We start from the raw sequence: 18701 nt of genomic DNA, 5'->3' as shown, positions 1-18701 counted from the left end.
GAACGCGAATTCTGCCGTGCTCCTACATTAGATGAGCGCCAACGGCCATACCATGATGAATACACCGGTTCTCGTCCGATCACCGAAGTTAAGCATCATCGGGCCCGGCTAGTACTTGGATGGGTGACCGCCTGGGAAACCCGGGTGCTGTTGGCTCCCTTCCTGTTTTTTTTTTTTTGTAATGTCGCCAGCCCAATTTTCAAACTACCTTTCTGTTGTGACAAAGATGCTTCCTTAAGCCTTTTAAACTACTGTAATGGTACGAAAATGCAGTAATTAACTCAGTTTGAGGGAGAATGTGCTAACCAAGTTTGCCAAGAAGACTTTGAAAACGACAAAACACTACGAATCGGCAGGTGATTTCTGAAATACGTCACCGCCTATTGTTGTGTAGGTGTGTTGAGTTCCAAATTTGATTTGTAACCACGAACTTATTCCTTAGTCGTCTCGTCTCGTCTCGTCTCGTCCCGCAGACGTTTGTCGTGCTTGCGCTGTCATATGGACCACGACCCGAGCGGCAGCGAGCGGCAGTCGAGCAAAGTCGGGACAAGTCGGGACGGGGTCAGGGACAGGGATAGGAATGGTGCGAATGCACTGCAAACTACGCAGACACCTGGTGTGAGGCGAGGCGAGGCGAGGCGAGGAAGCCCACATCGTACCAGTGGGCCCTCCAGCACGACACTGCCACACCCCGCACAGGTCCTCCGCTGAACACCAGGGACAAGATTCGTCCTCCGCTAGTGTCGAAGGCCGCACGCACCCAGCGAATGACAGGGGGTGCAACGAGCAGCAGTGCGTCTCACACACGCGGCGGTGCGCCCGCCAATTCGGCCGTCACTCTGCTGGGACGCCGGGCGCGCCTCCCCGCGCCGTCCTCGAGGAACTGGCGGTTGCGGAAGGAAGCGCTTTCGTCAAATGCGGCCGAAAACTAACATTTTGTGTGTTGGGAGAAAAGCCGAACGCGAATTCTGCCGTGCTCCTACATTAGATGAGCGCCAACGGCCATACCATGATGAATACACCGGTTCTCGTCCGATCACCGAAGTTAAGCATCATCGGGCCCGGCTAGTACTTGGATGGGTGACCGCCTGGGAAACCCGGGTGCTGTTGGCTCCCTTCCTGTTTTTTTTTTTTTTGTAATGTCGCCAGCAAAATTTTCAAACTACCTTTCTGTTGTGACAAAGATGCTTCCTTAAGCCTTTTAAACTACTGTAATGGTACGAAAATGCAGTAATTAACTCAGTTTGAGGGAGAATGTGCTAACCAAGTTTGCCAAGAAGACTTTGAAAACGACAAAACAGTACGAATCGGCAGGTGATTTCTGAAATACGTCACCGCCTATTGTTGTGTAGGAGTGTAGAGTTCCAAATTTGATTTGTAACCACGAATTTATTCCTTAGTCGCCTCGTCTCGTCTCGTCTCGTCTCGTCCCGCAGACGTTTGTCGTGCTTGCGCTGTCATATGGACCACGACCCGAGCGGCAGCGAGCGGCAGTCGAGCAAAGTCGGGACAAGTCGGGACGGGGTCAGGGACAGGGATAGGAATGGTGCGAATGCACTGCAAACTACGCAGACACCTGGTGTGAGGCGAGGCGAGGCGAGGCGAGGAAGCCCACATCGTACCAGTGGGCCCTCCAGCACGACACTGCCACACCCCGCACAGGCCCTCCGCTGAACACCAGGGACAAGATTCGTCCTCCGCTAGTGTCGAAGGCCGCACGCACCCAGCGAATGACAGGGGGTGCAACGAGCAGCAGTGCGTCTCACACACGCGGCGGTGCGCCCGCCAATTCGGCCGTCACTCTGCTGGGACGCCGGGCGCGCCTCCCCGCGCCGTCCTCGAGGAACTGGCGGTTGCGGAAGGAAGCGCTTTCGTCAAATGCGGCCGAAAACTAACATTTTGTGTGTTGGGAGAAAAGCCGAACGCGAATTCTGCCGTGCTCCTACATTAGATGAGCGCCAACGGCCATACCATGATGAATACACCGGTTCTCGTCCGATCACCGAAGTTAAGCATCATCGGGCCCGGCTAGTACTTGGATGGGTGACCGCCTGGGAAACCCGGGTGCTGTTGGCTCCCTTCCTGTTTTTTTTTTTTTTGTAATGTCGCCAGCCCAATTTTCAAACTACCTTTCTGTTGTGACAAAGATGCTTCCTTAAGCCTTTTAAACTACTGTAATGGTACGAAAATGCAGTAATTAACTCAGTTTGAGGGAGAATGTGCTAACCAAGTTTGCCAAGAAGACTTTGAAAACGACAAAACACTACGAATCGGCAGGTGATTTCTGAAATACGTCACCGCCTATTGTTGTGTAGGTGTGTTGAGTTCCAAATTTGATTTGTAACCACGAACTTATTCCTTAGTCGTCTCGTCTCGTCTCGTCTCGTCCCGCAGACGTTTGTCGTGCTTGCGCTGTCATATGGACCACGACCCGAGCGGCAGCGAGCGGCAGTCGAGCAAAGTCGGGACAAGTCGGGACGGGGTCAGGGACAGGGATAGGAATGGTGCGAATGCACTGCAAACTACGCAGACACCTGGTGTGAGGCGAGGCGAGGCGAGGCGAGGAAGCCCACATCGTACCAGTGGGCCCTCCAGCACGACACTGCCACACCCCGCACAGGCCCTCCGCTGAACACCAGGGACAAGATTCGTCCTCCGCTAGTGTCGAAGGCCGCACGCACCCAGCGAATGACAGGGGGTGCAACGAGCAGCAGTGCGTCTCACACACGCGGCGGTGCGCCCGCCAATTCGGCCGTCACTCTGCTGGGACGCCGGGCGCGCCTCCCCGCGCCGTCCTCGAGGAACTGGCGGTTGCGGAAGGAAGCGCTTTCGTCAAATGCGGCCGAAAACTAACATTTTGTGTGTTGGGAGAAAAGCCGAACGCGAATTCTGCCGTGCTCCTACATTAGATGAGCGCCAACGGCCATACCATGATGAATACACCGGTTCTCGTCCGATCACCGAAGTTAAGCATCATCGGGCCCGGCTAGTACTTGGATGGGTGACCGCCTGGGAAACCCGGGTGCTGTTGGCTCCCTTCCTGTTTTTTTTTTTTTTGTAATGTCGCCAGCAAAATTTTCAAACTACCTTTCTGTTGTGACAAAGATGCTTCCTTAAGCCTTTTAAACTACTGTAATGGTACGAAAATGCAGTAATTAACTCAGTTTGAGGGAGAATGTGCTAACCAAGTTTGCCAAGAAGACTTTGAAAACGACAAAACAGTACGAATCGGCAGGTGATTTCTGAAATACGTCACCGCCTATTGTTGTGTAGGAGTGTAGAGTTCCAAATTTGATTTGTAACCACGAATTTATTCCTTAGTCGCCTCGTCTCGTCTCGTCTCGTCTCGTCCCGCAGACGTTTGTCGTGCTTGCGCTGTCATATGGACCACGACCCGAGCGGCAGCGAGCGGCAGTCGAGCAAAGTCGGGACAAGTCGGGACGGGGTCAGGGACAGGGATAGGAATGGTGCGAATGCACTGCAAACTACGCAGACACCTGGTGTGAGGCGAGGCGAGGCGAGGCGAGGAAGCCCACATCGTACCAGTGGGCCCTCCAGCACGACACTGCCACACCCCGCACAGGCCCTCCGCTGAACACCAGGGACAAGATTCGTCCTCCGCTAGTGTCGAAGGCCGCACGCACCCAGCGAATGACAGGGGGTGCAACGAGCAGCAGTGCGTCTCACACACGCGGCGGTGCGCCCGCCAATTCGGCCGTCACTCTGCTGGGACGCCGGGCGCGCCTCCCCGCGCCGTCCTCGAGGAACTGGCGGTTGCGGAAGGAAGCGCTTTCGTCAAATGCGGCCGAAAACTAACATTTTGTGTGTTGGGAGAAAAGCCGAACGCGAATTCTGCCGTGCTCCTACATTAGATGAGCGCCAACGGCCATACCATGATGAATACACCGGTTCTCGTCCGATCACCGAAGTTAAGCATCATCGGGCCCGGCTAGTACTTGGATGGGTGACCGCCTGGGAAACCCGGGTGCTGTTGGCTCCCTTCCTGTTTTTTTTTTTTTGTAATGTCGCCAGCCCAATTTTCAAACTACCTTTCTGTTGTGACAAAGATGCTTCCTTAAGCCTTTTAAACTACTGTAATGGTACGAAAATGCAGTAATTAACTCAGTTTGAGGGAGAATGTGCTAACCAAGTTTGCCAAGAAGACTTTGAAAACGACAAAACACTACGAATCGGCAGGTGATTTCTGAAATACGTCACCGCCTATTGTTGTGTAGGTGTGTTGAGTTCCAAATTTGATTTGTAACCACGAACTTATTCCTTAGTCGTCTCGTCTCGTCTCGTCTCGTCCCGCAGACGTTTGTCGTGCTTGCGCTGTCATATGGACCACGACCCGAGCGGCAGCGAGCGGCAGTCGAGCAAAGTCGGGACAAGTCGGGACGGGGTCAGGGACAGGGATAGGAATGGTGCGAATGCACTGCAAACTACGCAGACACCTGGTGTGAGGCGAGGCGAGGCGAGGCGAGGAAGCCCACATCGTACCAGTGGGCCCTCCAGCACGACACTGCCACACCCCGCACAGGCCCTCCGCTGAACACCAGGGACAAGATTCGTCCTCCGCTAGTGTCGAAGGCCGCACGCACCCAGCGAATGACAGGGGGTGCAACGAGCAGCAGTGCGTCTCACACACGCGGCGGTGCGCCCGCCAATTCGGCCGTCACTCTGCTGGGACGCCGGGCGCGCCTCCCCGCGCCGTCCTCGAGGAACTGGCGGTTGCGGAAGGAAGCGCTTTCGTCAAATGCGGCCGAAAACTAACATTTTGTGTGTTGGGAGAAAAGCCGAACGCGAATTCTGCCGTGCTCCTACATTAGATGAGCGCCAACGGCCATACCATGATGAATACACCGGTTCTCGTCCGATCACCGAAGTTAAGCATCATCGGGCCCGGCTAGTACTTGGATGGGTGACCGCCTGGGAAACCCGGGTGCTGTTGGCTCCCTTCCTGTTTTTTTTTTTTTGTAATGTCGCCAGCCCAATTTTCAAACTACCTTTCTGTTGTGACAAAGATGCTTCCTTAAGCCTTTTAAACTACTGTAATGGTACGAAAATGCAGTAATTAACTCAGTTTGAGGGAGAATGTGCTAACCAAGTTTGCCAAGAAGACTTTGAAAACGACAAAACAGTACGAATCGGCAGGTGATTTCTGAAATACGTCACCGCCTATTGTTGTGTAGGAGTGTAGAGTTCCAAATTTGATTTGTAACCACGAATTTATTCCTTAGTCGCCTCGTCTCGTCTCGTCTCGTCTCGTCCCGCAGACGTTTGTCGTGCTTGCGCTGTCATATGGACCACGACCCGAGCGGCAGCGAGCGGCAGTCGAGCAAAGTCGGGACAAGTCGGGACGGGGACAGGGACAGGGATAGGAATGGTGCGAATGCACTGCAAACTACGCAGACACCTGGTGTGAGGCGAGGCGTGGCGAGGCGTGGCGAGGCGAGGAAACCCACATCGCTACCAGTGGGCCCTCCAGCACGACACTGCCACACCCCGCACAGGCCCTCCGCTGAACACCAGGGACAAGATGCGTCCTCCGCTAGTGTCGAAGGCTGCACGCGCCCAGCGAATGACAGGGGGTGCGACGAGCAGCAGTGCGTCTAACACACGCGGCGGTGCGCCCGCCAATTCGGCCGTCACTCTGCTGGGACGCCGGGCGCGCCTCCCCGCGCCGTCCTCGAGGAACTGGCGGTTGCGGAAGGAAGCGCTTTCGTCAAATGCGGCCGAAAACTAACATTTTGTGTGTTGGGAGAAAAGCCGAACGCGAATTCTGCCGTGCTCCTACATTAGATGAGCGCCAACGGCCATACCATGATGAATACACCGGTTCTCGTCCGATCACCGAAGTTAAGCAACATCGGGCCCGGCTAGTACGTGGATGGGTGACCGCCTGGAAAACCCGGGTGCTGCTGGCTCCCTTCCTGTTTTTCTTTTGTAATGTCGCCAGCCCAATTTTCAAACTACCTTTCTGTTGTGACAAAGATGCTTCCTTAAGCCTTTTAAACTACTGTAATGGTACGAAAATGCAGTAATTAACTCAGTTTGAGGGAGAATGTGCTAACCAAGTTTGCCAAGAAGACTTTGAAAACGACAAAACAGTACGAATCGGCAGGTGATTTCTGAAATACGTCACCGCCTATTGTTGTGTAGGAGTGTAGAGTTCCAAATTTGATTTGTAACCACGAATTTATTCCTTAGTCGCCTCGTCTCGTCTCGTCTCGTCTCGTCCCGCAGACGTTTGTCGTGCTTGCGCTGTCATATGGACCACGACCCGAGCGGCAGCGAGCGGCAGTCGAGCAAAGTCGGGACAAGTCGGGACGGGGACAGGGACAGGGATAGGAATGGTGCGAATGCACTGCAAACTACGCAGACACCTGGTGTGAGGCGAGGCGTGGCGAGGCGTGGCGAGGCGAGGAAACCCACATCGCTACCAGTGGGCCCTCCAGCACGACACTGCCACACCCCGCACAGGCCCTCCGCTGAACACCAGGGACAAGATGCGTCCTCCGCTAGTGTCGAAGGCTGCACGCGCCCAGCGAATGACAGGGGGTGCGACGAGCAGCAGTGCGTCTAACACACGCGGCGGTGCGCCCGCCAATTCGGCCGTCACTCTGCTGGGACGCCGGGCGCGCCTCCCCGCGCCGTCCTCGAGGAACTGGCGGTTGCGGAAGGAAGCGCTTTCGTCAAATGCGGCCGAAAACTAACATTTTGTGTGTTGGGAGAAAAGCCGAACGGGAATTCTGCCGTGCTCCTACATTAGATGAGCGCCAACGGCCATACCATGATGAATACACCGGTTCTCGTCCGATCACCGAAGTTAAGCAACATCGGGCCCGGCTAGTACGTGGATGGGTGACCGCCTGGAAAACCCGGGTGCTGCTGGCTCCCTTCCTGTTTTTCTTTTGTAATGTCGCCAGCCCAATTTTCAAACTACCTTTCTGTTGTGACAAAGATGCTTCCTTAAGCCTTTTAAACTACTGTAATGGTACGAAAATGCAGTAATTAACTCAGTTTGAGGGAGAATGTGCTAACCAAGTTTGCCAAGAAGACTTTGAAAACGACAAAACAGTACGAATCGGCAGGTGATTTCTGAAATACGTCACCGCCTATTGTTGTGTAGGAGTGTAGAGTTCCAAATTTGATTTGTAACCACGAATTTATTCCTTAGTCGCCTCGTCTCGTCTCGTCTCGTCTCGTCCCGCAGACGTTTGTCGTGCTTGCGCTGTCATATGGACCACGACCCGAGCGGCAGCGAGCGGCAGTCGAGCAAAGTCGGGACAAGTCGGGACGGGGACAGGGACAGGGATAGGAATGGTGCGAATGCACTGCAAACTACGCAGACACCTGGTGTGAGGCGAGGCGTGGCGAGGCGTGGCGAGGCGAGGAAACCCACATCGCTACCAGTGGGCCCTCCAGCACGACACTGCCACACCCCGCACAGGCCCTCCGCTGAACACCAGGGACAAGATGCGTCCTCCGCTAGTGTCGAAGGCTGCACGCGCCCAGCGAATGACAGGGGGTGCGACGAGCAGCAGTGCGTCTAACACACGCGGCGGTGCGCCCGCCAATTCGGCCGTCACTCTGCTGGGACGCCGGGCGCGCCTCCCCGCGCCGTCCTCGAGGAACTGGCGGTTGCGGAAGGAAGCGCTTTCGTCAAATGCGGCCGAAAACTAACATTTTGTGTGTTGGGAGAAAAGCCGAACGGGAATTCTGCCGTGCTCCTACATTAGATGAGCGCCAACGGCCATACCATGATGAATACACCGGTTCTCGTCCGATCACCGAAGTTAAGCAACATCGGGCCCGGCTAGTACGTGGATGGGTGACCGCCTGGAAAACCCGGGTGCTGCTGGCTCCCTTCCTGTTTTTCTTTTGTAATGTCGCCAGCCCAATTTTCAAACTACCTTTCTGTTGTGACAAAGATGCTTCCTTAAGCCTTTTAAACTACTGTAATGGTACGAAAATGCAGTAATTAACTCAGTTTGAGGGAGAATGTGCTAACCAAGTTTGCCAAGAAGACTTTGAAAACGACAAAACAGTACGAATCGGCAGGTGATTTCTGAAATACGTCACCGCCTATTGTTGTGTAGGAGTGTAGAGTTCCAAATTTGATTTGTAACCACGAATTTATTCCTTAGTCGCCTCGTCTCGTCTCGTCTCGTCTCGTCCCGCAGACGTTTGTCGTGCTTGCGCTGTCATATGGACCACGACCCGAGCGGCAGCGAGCGGCAGTCGAGCAAAGTCGGGACAAGTCGGGACGGGGACAGGGACAGGGATAGGAATGGTGCGAATGCACTGCAAACTACGCAGACACCTGGTGTGAGGCGAGGCGTGGCGAGGCGTGGCGAGGCGAGGAAACCCACATCGCTACCAGTGGGCCCTCCAGCACGACACTGCCACACCCCGCACAGGCCCTCCGCTGAACACCAGGGACAAGATGCGTCCTCCGCTAGTGTCGAAGGCTGCACGCGCCCAGCGAATGACAGGGGGTGCGACGAGCAGCAGTGCGTCTAACACACGCGGCGGTGCGCCCGCCAATTCGGCCGTCACTCTGCTGGGACGCCGGGCGCGCCTCCCCGCGCCGTCCTCGAGGAACTGGCGGTTGCGGAAGGAAGCGCTTTCGTCAAATGCGGCCGAAAACTAACATTTTGTGTGTTGGGAGAAAAGCCGAACGCGAATTCTGCCGTGCTCCTACATTAGATGAGCGCCAACGGCCATACCATGATGAATACACCGGTTCTCGTCCGATCACCGAAGTTAAGCAACATCGGGCCCGGCTAGTACGTGGATGGGTGACCGCCTGGAAAACCCGGGTGCTGCTGGCTCCCTTCCTGTTTTTCTTTTGTAATGTCGCCAGCCCAATTTTCAAACTACCTTTCTGTTGTGACAAAGATGCTTCCTTAAGCCTTTTAAACTACTGTAATGGTACGAAAATGCAGTAATTAACTCAGTTTGAGGGAGAATGTGCTAACCAAGTTTGCCAAGAAGACTTTGAAAACGACAAAACAGTACGAATCGGCAGGTGATTTCTGAAATACGTCACCGCCTATTGTTGTGTAGGAGTGTAGAGTTCCAAATTTGATTTGTAACCACGAATTTATTCCTTAGTCGCCTCGTCTCGTCTCGTCTCGTCTCGTCCCGCAGACGTTTGTCGTGCTTGCGCTGTCATATGGACCACGACCCGAGCGGCAGCGAGCGGCAGTCGAGCAAAGTCGGGACAAGTCGGGACGGGGACAGGGACAGGGATAGGAATGGTGCGAATGCACTGCAAACTACGCAGACACCTGGTGTGAGGCGAGGCGTGGCGAGGCGTGGCGAGGCGAGGAAACCCACATCGCTACCAGTGGGCCCTCCAGCACGACACTGCCACACCCCGCACAGGCCCTCCGCTGAACACCAGGGACAAGATGCGTCCTCCGCTAGTGTCGAAGGCTGCACGCGCCCAGCGAATGACAGGGGGTGCGACGAGCAGCAGTGCGTCTAACACACGCGGCGGTGCGCCCGCCAATTCGGCCGTCACTCTGCTGGGACGCCGGGCGCGCCTCCCCGCGCCGTCCTCGAGGAACTGGCGGTTGCGGAAGGAAGCGCTTTCGTCAAATGCGGCCGAAAACTAACATTTTGTGTGTTGGGAGAAAAGCCGAACGGGAATTCTGCCGTGCTCCTACATTAGATGAGCGCCAACGGCCATACCATGATGAATACACCGGTTCTCGTCCGATCACCGAAGTTAAGCAACATCGGGCCCGGCTAGTACGTGGATGGGTGACCGCCTGGAAAACCCGGGTGCTGCTGGCTCCCTTCCTGTTTTTCTTTTGTAATGTCGCCAGCCCAATTTTCAAACTACCTTTCTGTTGTGACAAAGATGCTTCCTTAAGCCTTTTAAACTACTGTAATGGTACGAAAATGCAGTAATTAACTCAGTTTGAGGGAGAATGTGCTAACCAAGTTTGCCAAGAAGACTTTGAAAACGACAAAACAGTACGAATCGGCAGGTGATTTCTGAAATACGTCACCGCCTATTGTTGTGTAGGAGTGTAGAGTTCCAAATTTGATTTGTAACCACGAATTTATTCCTTAGTCGCCTCGTCTCGTCTCGTCTCGTCTCGTCCCGCAGACGTTTGTCGTGCTTGCGCTGTCATATGGACCACGACCCGAGCGGCAGCGAGCGGCAGTCGAGCAAAGTCGGGACAAGTCGGGACGGGGTCAGGGACAGGGATAGGAATGGTGCGAATGCACTGCAAACTACGCAGACACCTGGTGTGAGGCGAGGCGAGGCGAGGCGAGGAAGCCCACATCGTACCAGTGGGCCCTCCAGCACGACACTGCCACACCCCGCACAGGCCCTCCGCTGAACACCAGGGTCAAGATTCGTCCTCCGCTAGTGTCGAAGGCCGCACGCACCCAGCGAATGACAGGGGGTGCAACGAGCAGCAGTGCGTCTCACACACGCGGCGGTGCGCCCGCCAATTCGGCCGTCACTCTGCTGGGACGCCGGGCGCGCCTCCCCGCGCCGTCCTCGAGGAACTGGCGGTTGCGGAAGGAAGCGCTTTCGTCAAATGCGGCCGAAAACTAACATTTTGTGTGTTGGGAGAAAAGCCGAACGCGAATTCTGCCGTGCTCCTACATTAGATGAGCGCCAACGGCCATACCATGATGAATACACCGGTTCTCGTCCGATCACCGAAGTTAAGCATCATCGGGCCCGGCTAGTACTTGGATGGGTGACCGCCTGGGAAACCCGGGTGCTGTTGGCTCCCTTCCTGTTTTTTTTTTTTTGTAATGTCGCCAGCCCAATTTTCAAACTACCTTTCTGTTGTGACAAAGATGCTTCCTTAAGCCTTTTAAACTACTGTAATGGTACGAAAATGCAGTAATTAACTCAGTTTGAGGGAGAATGTGCTAACCAAGTTTGCCAAGAAGACTTTGAAAACGACAAAACACTACGAATCGGCAGGTGATTTCTGAAATACGTCACCGCCTATTGTTGTGTAGGTGTGTTGAGTTCCAAATTTGATTTGTAACCACGAACTTATTCCTTAGTCGTCTCGTCTCGTCTCGTCTCGTCCCGCAGACGTTTGTCGTGCTTGCGCTGTCATATGGACCACGACCCGAGCGGCAGCGAGCGGCAGTCGAGCAAAGTCGGGACAAGTCGGGACGGGGTCAGGGACAGGGATAGGAATGGTGCGAATGCACTGCAAACTACGCAGACACCTGGTGTGAGGCGAGGCGAGGCGAGGCGAGGCGAGGAAGCCCACATCGTACCAGTGGGCCCTCCAGCACGACACTGCCACACCCCGCACAGGCCCTCCGCTGAACACCAGGGACAAGATTCGTCCTCCGCTAGTGTCGAAGGCCGCACGCACCCAGCGAATGACAGGGGGTGCAACGAGCAGCAGTGCGTCTCACACACGCGGCGGTGCGCCCGCCAATTCGGCCGTCACTCTGCTGGGACGCCGGGCGCGCCTCCCCGCGCCGTCCTCGAGGAACTGGCGGTTGCGGAAGGAAGCGCTTTCGTCAAATGCGGCCGAAAACTAACATTTTGTGTGTTGGGAGAAAAGCCGAACGCGAATTCTGCCGTGCTCCTACATTAGATGAGCGCCAACGGCCATACCATGATGAATACACCGGTTCTCGTCCGATCACCGAAGTTAAGCATCATCGGGCCCGGCTAGTACTTGGATGGGTGACCGCCTGGGAAACCCGGGTGCTGTTGGCTCCCTTCCTGTTTTTTTTTTTTTGTAATGTCGCCAGCCCAATTTTCAAACTACCTTTCTGTTGTGACAAAGATGCTTCCTTAAGCCTTTTAAACTACTGTAATGGTACGAAAATGCAGTAATTAACTCAGTTTGAGGGAGAATGTGCTAACCAAGTTTGCCAAGAAGACTTTGAAAACGACAAAACAGTACGAATCGGCAGGTGATTTCTGAAATACGTCACCGCCTATTGTTGTGTAGGAGTGTAGAGTTCCAAATTTGATTTGTAACCACGAATTTATTCCTTAGTCGCCTCGTCTCGTCTCGTCTCGTCTCGTCCCGCAGACGTTTGTCGTGCTTGCGCTGTCATATGGACCACGACCCGAGCGGCAGCGAGCGGCAGTCGAGCAAAGTCGGGACAAGTCGGGACGGGGACAGGGACAGGGATAGGAATGGTGCGAATGCACTGCAAACTACGCAGACACCTGGTGTGAGGCGAGGCGTGGCGAGGCGTGGCGAGGCGAGGAAACCCACATCGCTACCAGTGGGCCCTCCAGCACGACACTGCCACACCCCGCACAGGCCCTCCGCTGAACACCAGGGACAAGATGCGTCCTCCGCTAGTGTCGAAGGCTGCACGCGCCCAGCGAATGACAGGGGGTGCGACGAGCAGCAGTGCGTCTAACACACGCGGCGGTGCGCCCGCCAATTCGGCCGTCACTCTGCTGGGACGCCGGGCGCGCCTCCCCGCGCCGTCCTCGAGGAACTGGCGGTTGCGGAAGGAAGCGCTTTCGTCAAATGCGGCCGAAAACTAACATTTTGTGTGTTGGGAGAAAAGCCGAACGCGAATTCTGCCGTGCTCCTACATTAGATGAGCGCCAACGGCCATACCATGATGAATACACCGGTTCTCGTCCGATCACCGAAGTTAAGCAACATCGGGCCCGGCTAGTACGTGGATGGGTGACCGCCTGGAAAACCCGGGTGCTGCTGGCTCCCTTCCTGTTTTTCTTTTGTTATGTCGCCAGCCCAATTTTCAAACTACCTTTCTGTTGTGACAAAGATGCTTCCTTAAGCCTTTTAAACTACTGTAATGGTACGAAAATGCAGTAATTAACTCAGTTTGAGGGAGAATGTGCTAACCAAGTTTGCCAAGAAGACTTTGAAAACGACAAAACAGTACGAATCGGCAGGTGATTTCTGAAATACGTCACCGCCTATTGTTGTGTAGGAGTGTAGAGTTCCAAATTTGATTTGTAACCACGAATTTATTCCTTAGTCGTCTCGTCTCGTCTCGTCTCGTCTCGTCCCGCAGACGTTTGTCGTGCTTGCGCTGTCATATGGACCACGACCCGAGCGGCAGCGAGCGGCAGTCGAGCAAAGTCGGGACAAGTCGGGACGGGGACAGGGACAGGGATAGGAATGGTGTGAATGCACTGCAAACTACGCAGACACCTGGTGTGAGGCGAGGCGAGGCGAGGCGAGGAAGCCCACATCGTACCAGTGGGCCCTCCAGCACGACACTGCCACACCCCGCTCAGGCCTTCCGCTGAACACCAGGGACAAGATGCGTCCTCCGCTAGTGTCGAAGGCCGCACGCACCCAGCGAATGACAGGGGGTGCAACGAGCAGCAGTGCGTCTCACACACGCGGCGGTGCGCCCGCCAATTCGGCCGTCACTCTGCTGGGACGCCGGGCGCGCCTCCCCGCGCCGTCCTCGAGGAACTGGCGGTTGCGGAAGGAAGCGCTTTCGTCAAATGCGGCCGAAAACTAACATTTTGTGTGTTGGGAGAAAAGCCGAACGCGAATTCTGCCGTGCTCCTACATTAGATGAGCGCCAACGGCCATACCATGATGAATACACCGGTTCTCGTCCGATCACCGAAGTTAAGCATCATCGGGCCCGGCTAGTACTTGGATGGGTGACCGCCTGGGAAACCCGGGTGCTGTTGGCTCCCTTCCTGTTTTTTTTTTTTTGTAATGTCGCCAGCCCAATTTTCAAACTACCTTTCTGTTGTGACAAAGATGCTTCCTTAAGCCTTTTAAACTACTGTAATGGTACGAAAATGCAGTAATTAACTCAGTTTGAGGGAGAATGTGCTAACCAAGTTTGCCAAGAAGACTTTGAAAACGACAAAACACTACGAATCGGCAGGTGATTTCTGAAATACGTCACCGCCTATTGTTGTGTAGGTGTGTTGAGTTCCAAATTTGATTTGTAACCACGAACTTATTCCTTAGTCGTCTCGTCTCGTCTCGTCTCGTCCCGCAGACGTTTGTCGTGCTTGCGCTGTCATATGGACCACGACCCGAGCGGCAGCGAGCGGCAGTCGAGCAAAGTCGGGACAAGTCGGGACGGGGACAGGGACAGGGATAGGAATGGTGTGAATGCACTGCAAACTACGCAGACACCTGGTGTGAGGCGAGGCGAGGCGAGGCGAGGAAGCCCACATCGTACCAGTGGGCCCTCCAGCACGACACTGCCACACCCCGCTCAGGCCTTCCGCTGAACACCAGGGACAAGATGCGTCCTCCGCTAGTGTCGAAGGCCGCACGCACCCAGCGAATGACAGGGGGTGCAACGAGCAGCAGTGCGTCTCACACACGCGGCGGTGCGCCCGCCAATTCGGCCGTCACTCTGCTGGGACGCCGGGCGCGCCTCCCCGCGCCGTCCTCGAGGAACTGGCGGTTGCGGAAGGAAGCGCTTTCGTCAAATGCGGCCGAAAACTAACATTTTGTGTGTTGGGAGAAAAGCCGAACGCGAATTCTGCCGTGCTCCTACATTAGATGAGCGCCAACGGCCATACCATGATGAATACACCGGTTCTCGTCCGATCACCGAAGTTAAGCATCATCGGGCCCGGCTAGTACTTGGATGGGTGACCGCCTGGGAAACCCGGGTGCTGTTGGCTCCCTTCCTGTTTTTTTTTTTTTGTAATGTCGCCAGCCCAATTTTCAAACTACCTTTCTGTTGTGACAAAGATGCTTCCTTAAGCCTTTTAAACTACTGTAATGGTACGAAAATGCAGTAATTAACTCAGTTTGAGGGAGAATGTGCTAACCAAGTTTGCCAACAAGACTTTGAAAACGACAAAACACTACGAATCGGCAGGTGATTTCTGAAATACGTCACCGCCTATTGTTGTGTAGGTGTGTTGAGTTCCAAATTTGATTTGTAACCACGAACTTATTCCTTAGTCGTCTCGTCTCGTCTCGTCTCGTCCCGCAGACGTTTGTCGTGCTTGCGCTGTCATATGGACCACGACCCGAGCGGCAGCGAGCGGCAGTCGAGCAAAGTCGGGACAAGTCGGGACGGGGACAGGGACAGGGATAGGAATGGTGCGAATGCACTGCAAACTACGCAGACACCTGGTGTGAGGCGAGGCGTGGCGAGGCGTGGCGAGGCGAGGAAACCCACATCGCTACCAGTGGGCCCTCCAGCACGACACTGCCACACCCCGCACAGGCCCTCCGCTGAACACCAGGGACAAGATGCGTCCTCCGCTAGTGTCGAAGGCTGCACGCGCCCAGCGAATGACAGGGGGTGCGACGAGCAGCAGTGCGTCTAACACACGCGGCGGTGCGCCCGCCAATTCGGCCGTCACTCTGCTGGGACGCCGGGCGCGCCTCCCCGCGCCGTCCTCGAGGAACTGGCGGTTGCGGAAGGAAGCGCTTTCGTCAAATGCGGCCGAAAACTAACATTTTGTGTGTTGGGAGAAAAGCCGAACGCGAATTCTGCCGTGCTCCTACATTAGATGAGCGCCAACGGCCATACCATGATGAATACACCGGTTCTCGTCCGATCACCGAAGTTAAGCAACATCGGGCCCGGCTAGTACGTGGATGGGTGACCGCCTGGAAAACCCGGGTGCTGCTGGCTCCCTTCCTGTTTTTCTTTTGTTATGTCGCCAGCCCAATTTTCAAACTACCTTTCTGTTGTGACAAAGATGCTTCCTTAAGCCTTTTAAACTACTGTAATGGTACGAAAATGCAGTAATTAACTCAGTTTGAGGGAGAATGTGCTAACCAAGTTTGCCAAGAAGACTTTGAAAACGACAAAACAGTACGAATCGGCAGGTGATTTCTGAAATACGTCACCGCCTATTGTTGTGTAGGAGTGTAGAGTTCCAAATTTGATTTGTAACCACGAATTTATTCCTTAGTCGTCTCGTCTCGTCTCGTCTCGTCTCGTCCCGCAGACGTTTGTCGTGCTTGCGCTGTCATATGGACCACGACCCGAGCGGCAGCGAGCGGCAGTCGAGCAAAGTCGGGACAAGTCGGGACGGGGACAGGGACAGGGATAGGAATGGTGTGAATGCACTGCAAACTACGCAGACACCTGGTGTGAGGCGAGGCGAGGCGAGGCGAGGAAGCCCACATCGTACCAGTGGGCCCTCCAGCACGACACTGCCACACCCCGCTCAGGCCTTCCGCTGAACACCAGGGACAAGATGCGTCCTCCGCTAGTGTCGAAGGCCGCACGCACCCAGCGAATGACAGGGGGTGCAACGAGCAGCAGTGCGTCTCACACACGCGGCGGTGCGCCCGCCAATTCGGCCGTCACTCTGCTGGGACGCCGGGCGCGCCTCCCCGCGCCGTCCTCGAGGAACTGGCGGTTGCGGAAGGAAGCGCTTTCGTCAAATGCGGCCGAAAACTAACATTTTGTGTGTTGGGAGAAAAGCCGAACGCGAATTCTGCCGTGCTCCTACATTAGATGAGCGCCAACGGCCATACCATGATGAATACACCGGTTCTCGTCCGATCACCGAAGTTAAGCATCATCGGGCCCGGCTAGTACTTGGATGGGTGACCGCCTGGGAAACCCGGGTGCTGTTGGCTCCCTTCCTGTTTTTTTTTTTTTGTAATGTCGCCAGCCCAATTTTCAAACTACCTTTCTGTTGTGACAAAGATGCTTCCTTAAGCCTTTTAAACTACTGTAATGGTACGAAAATGCAGTAATTAACTCAGTTTGAGGGAGAATGTGCTAACCAAGTTTGCCAAGAAGACTTTGAAAACGACAAAACACTACGAATCGGCAGGTGATTTCTGAAATACGTCACCGCCTATTGTTGTGTAGGTGTGTTGAGTTCCAAATTTGATTTGTAACCACGAACTTATTCCTTAGTCGTCTCGTCTCGTCTCGTCTCGTCCCGCAGACGTTTGTCGTGCTTGCGCTGTCATATGGACCACGACCCGAGCGGCAGCGAGCGGCAGTCGAGCAAAGTCGGGACAAGTCGGGACGGGGACAGGGACAGGGATAGGAATGGTGTGAATGCACTGCAAACTACGCAGACACCTGGTGTGAGGCGAGGCGAGGCGAGGCGAGGAAGCCCACATCGTACCAGTGGGCCCTCCAGCACGACACTGCCACACCCCGCTCAGGCCTTCCGCTGAACACCAGGGACAAGATGCGTCCTCCGCTAGTGTCGAAGGCCGCACGCACCCAGCGAATGACAGGGGGTGCAACGAGCAGCAGTGCGTCTCACACACGCGGCGGTGCGCCCGCCAATTCGGCCGTCACTCTGCTGGGACGCCGGGCGCGCCTCCCCGCGCCGTCCTCGAGGAACTGGCGGTTGCGGAAGGAAGCGCTTTCGTCAAATGCGGCCGAAAACTAACATTTTGTGTGTTGGGAGAAAAGCCGAACGCGAATTCTGCCGTGCTCCTACATTAGATGAGCGCCAACGGCCATACCATGATGAATACACCGGTTCTCGTCCGATCACCGAAGTTAAGCATCATCGGGCCCGGCTAGTACTTGGATGGGTGACCGCCTGGGAAACCCGGGTGCTGTTGGCTCCCTTCCTGTTTTTTTTTTTTTGTAATGTCGCCAGCCCAATTTTCAAACTACCTTTCTGTTGTGACAAAGATGCTTCCTTAAGCCTTTTAAACTACTGTAATGGTACGAAAATGCAGTAATTAACTCAGTTTGAGGGAGAATGTGCTAACCAAGTTTGCCAAGAAGACTTTGAAAACGACAAAACACTACGAATCGGCAGGTGATTTCTGAAATACGTCACCGCCTATTGTTGTGTAGGTGTGTTGAGTTCCAAATTTGATTTGTAACCACGAACTTATTCCTTAGTCGTCTCGTCTCGTCTCGTCTCGTCCCGCAGACGTTTGTCGTGCTTGCGCTGTCATATGGACCACGACCCGAGCGGCAGCGAGCGGCAGTCGAGCAAAGTCGGGACAAGTCGGGACGGGGACAGGGACAGGGATAGGAATGGTGCGAATGCACTGCAAACTACGCAGACACCTGGTGTGAGGCGAGGCGTGGCGAGGCGTGGCGAGGCGAGGAAACCCACATCGCTACCAGTGGGCCCTCCAGCACGACACTGCCACACCCCGCACAGGCCCTCCGCTGAACACCAGGGACAAGATGCGTCCTCCGCTAGTGTCGAAGGCTGCACGCGCCCAGCGAATGACAGGGGGTGCGACGAGCAGCAGTGCGTCTAACACACGCGGCGGTGCGCCCGCCAATTCGGCCGTCACTCTGCTGGGACGCCGGGCGCGCCTCCCCGCGCCGTCCTCGAGGAACTGGCGGTTGCGGAAGGAAGCGCTTTCGTCAAATGCGGCCGAAAACTAACATTTTGTGTGTTGGGAGAAAAGCCGAACGCGAATTCTGCCGTGCTCCTACATTAGATGAGCGCCAACGGCCATACCATGATGAATACACCGGTTCTCGTCCGATCACCGAAGTTAAGCAACATCGGGCCCGGCTAGTACGTGGATGGGTGACCGCCTGGAAAACCCGGGTGCTGCTGGCTCCCTTCCTGTTTTTCTTTTGTTATGTCGCCAGCCCAATTTTCAAACTACCTTTCTGTTGTGACAAAGATGCTTCCTTAAGCCTTTTAAACTACTGTAATGGTACGAAAATGCAGTAATTAACTCAGTTTGAGGGAGAATGTGCTAACCAAGTTTGCCAAGAAGACTTTGAAAACGACAAAACAGTACGAATCGGCAGGTGATTTCTGAAATACGTCACCGCCTATTGTTGTG

At 54.9% G+C, this 18701-nt stretch overlaps 20 non-coding genes across 20 annotated transcripts; all 20 read left to right on the top strand.

Moving 5' to 3' along the window:
- The first annotated feature begins 37 nt into the window (after positions 1-37).
- LOC126090410 (5S ribosomal RNA) lies at positions 38-156 on the top strand. Its single transcript, XR_007521245.1, has one exon. It is a non-coding gene; the product is annotated as a 5S ribosomal RNA (ribosomal RNA).
- An 838-nt stretch (positions 157-994) lies between these two features.
- Positions 995-1113, top strand: LOC126090398 (5S ribosomal RNA). Its single transcript, XR_007521234.1, has one exon. It is a non-coding gene; the product is annotated as a 5S ribosomal RNA (ribosomal RNA).
- Positions 1114-1957: 844 nt separating this feature from the next.
- LOC126090385 (5S ribosomal RNA) lies at positions 1958-2076 on the top strand. Its single transcript, XR_007521223.1, has one exon. It is a non-coding gene; the product is annotated as a 5S ribosomal RNA (ribosomal RNA).
- An 839-nt stretch (positions 2077-2915) lies between these two features.
- Positions 2916-3034, top strand: LOC126090374 (5S ribosomal RNA). The gene has a single exon (XR_007521212.1). It is a non-coding gene; the product is annotated as a 5S ribosomal RNA (ribosomal RNA).
- An 844-nt stretch (positions 3035-3878) lies between these two features.
- Positions 3879-3997, top strand: LOC126090362 (5S ribosomal RNA). The gene has a single exon (XR_007521200.1). It is a non-coding gene; the product is annotated as a 5S ribosomal RNA (ribosomal RNA).
- Positions 3998-4835: 838 nt separating this feature from the next.
- LOC126090343 (5S ribosomal RNA) lies at positions 4836-4954 on the top strand. Its single transcript, XR_007521184.1, has one exon. It is a non-coding gene; the product is annotated as a 5S ribosomal RNA (ribosomal RNA).
- An 854-nt stretch (positions 4955-5808) lies between these two features.
- On the top strand, positions 5809-5927 carry LOC126089486 (5S ribosomal RNA). Its single transcript, XR_007520808.1, has one exon. It is a non-coding gene; the product is annotated as a 5S ribosomal RNA (ribosomal RNA).
- An 851-nt stretch (positions 5928-6778) lies between these two features.
- On the top strand, positions 6779-6897 carry LOC126089485 (5S ribosomal RNA). Its single transcript, XR_007520807.1, has one exon. It is a non-coding gene; the product is annotated as a 5S ribosomal RNA (ribosomal RNA).
- An 851-nt stretch (positions 6898-7748) lies between these two features.
- LOC126089484 (5S ribosomal RNA) lies at positions 7749-7867 on the top strand. The gene has a single exon (XR_007520806.1). It is a non-coding gene; the product is annotated as a 5S ribosomal RNA (ribosomal RNA).
- An 851-nt stretch (positions 7868-8718) lies between these two features.
- On the top strand, positions 8719-8837 carry LOC126089482 (5S ribosomal RNA). Its single transcript, XR_007520804.1, has one exon. It is a non-coding gene; the product is annotated as a 5S ribosomal RNA (ribosomal RNA).
- Positions 8838-9688: 851 nt separating this feature from the next.
- Positions 9689-9807, top strand: LOC126089481 (5S ribosomal RNA). The gene has a single exon (XR_007520803.1). It is a non-coding gene; the product is annotated as a 5S ribosomal RNA (ribosomal RNA).
- Positions 9808-10647: 840 nt separating this feature from the next.
- Positions 10648-10766, top strand: LOC126090291 (5S ribosomal RNA). Its single transcript, XR_007521147.1, has one exon. It is a non-coding gene; the product is annotated as a 5S ribosomal RNA (ribosomal RNA).
- An 843-nt stretch (positions 10767-11609) lies between these two features.
- LOC126090280 (5S ribosomal RNA) lies at positions 11610-11728 on the top strand. Its single transcript, XR_007521136.1, has one exon. It is a non-coding gene; the product is annotated as a 5S ribosomal RNA (ribosomal RNA).
- Positions 11729-12582: 854 nt separating this feature from the next.
- Positions 12583-12701, top strand: LOC126089480 (5S ribosomal RNA). The gene has a single exon (XR_007520802.1). It is a non-coding gene; the product is annotated as a 5S ribosomal RNA (ribosomal RNA).
- An 840-nt stretch (positions 12702-13541) lies between these two features.
- Positions 13542-13660, top strand: LOC126090268 (5S ribosomal RNA). Its single transcript, XR_007521125.1, has one exon. It is a non-coding gene; the product is annotated as a 5S ribosomal RNA (ribosomal RNA).
- Positions 13661-14498: 838 nt separating this feature from the next.
- LOC126090257 (5S ribosomal RNA) lies at positions 14499-14617 on the top strand. Its single transcript, XR_007521114.1, has one exon. It is a non-coding gene; the product is annotated as a 5S ribosomal RNA (ribosomal RNA).
- Positions 14618-15466: 849 nt separating this feature from the next.
- Positions 15467-15585, top strand: LOC126089479 (5S ribosomal RNA). Its single transcript, XR_007520801.1, has one exon. It is a non-coding gene; the product is annotated as a 5S ribosomal RNA (ribosomal RNA).
- An 840-nt stretch (positions 15586-16425) lies between these two features.
- LOC126090245 (5S ribosomal RNA) lies at positions 16426-16544 on the top strand. Its single transcript, XR_007521103.1, has one exon. It is a non-coding gene; the product is annotated as a 5S ribosomal RNA (ribosomal RNA).
- An 838-nt stretch (positions 16545-17382) lies between these two features.
- LOC126090232 (5S ribosomal RNA) lies at positions 17383-17501 on the top strand. Its single transcript, XR_007521091.1, has one exon. It is a non-coding gene; the product is annotated as a 5S ribosomal RNA (ribosomal RNA).
- Positions 17502-18350: 849 nt separating this feature from the next.
- Positions 18351-18469, top strand: LOC126089477 (5S ribosomal RNA). Its single transcript, XR_007520800.1, has one exon. It is a non-coding gene; the product is annotated as a 5S ribosomal RNA (ribosomal RNA).
- Positions 18470-18701: the final 232 nt, after the last annotated feature.

This window comes from Schistocerca cancellata, chromosome 6, assembly GCF_023864275.1.
Source record: "Schistocerca cancellata isolate TAMUIC-IGC-003103 chromosome 6, iqSchCanc2.1, whole genome shotgun sequence".
Classification (NCBI taxonomy): domain Eukaryota; kingdom Metazoa; phylum Arthropoda; class Insecta; order Orthoptera; family Acrididae; genus Schistocerca; species Schistocerca cancellata.
The sequence above is the reverse complement of the archived record's forward strand: the minus strand, read 5'-3'. Positions and strand labels throughout refer to the sequence as shown.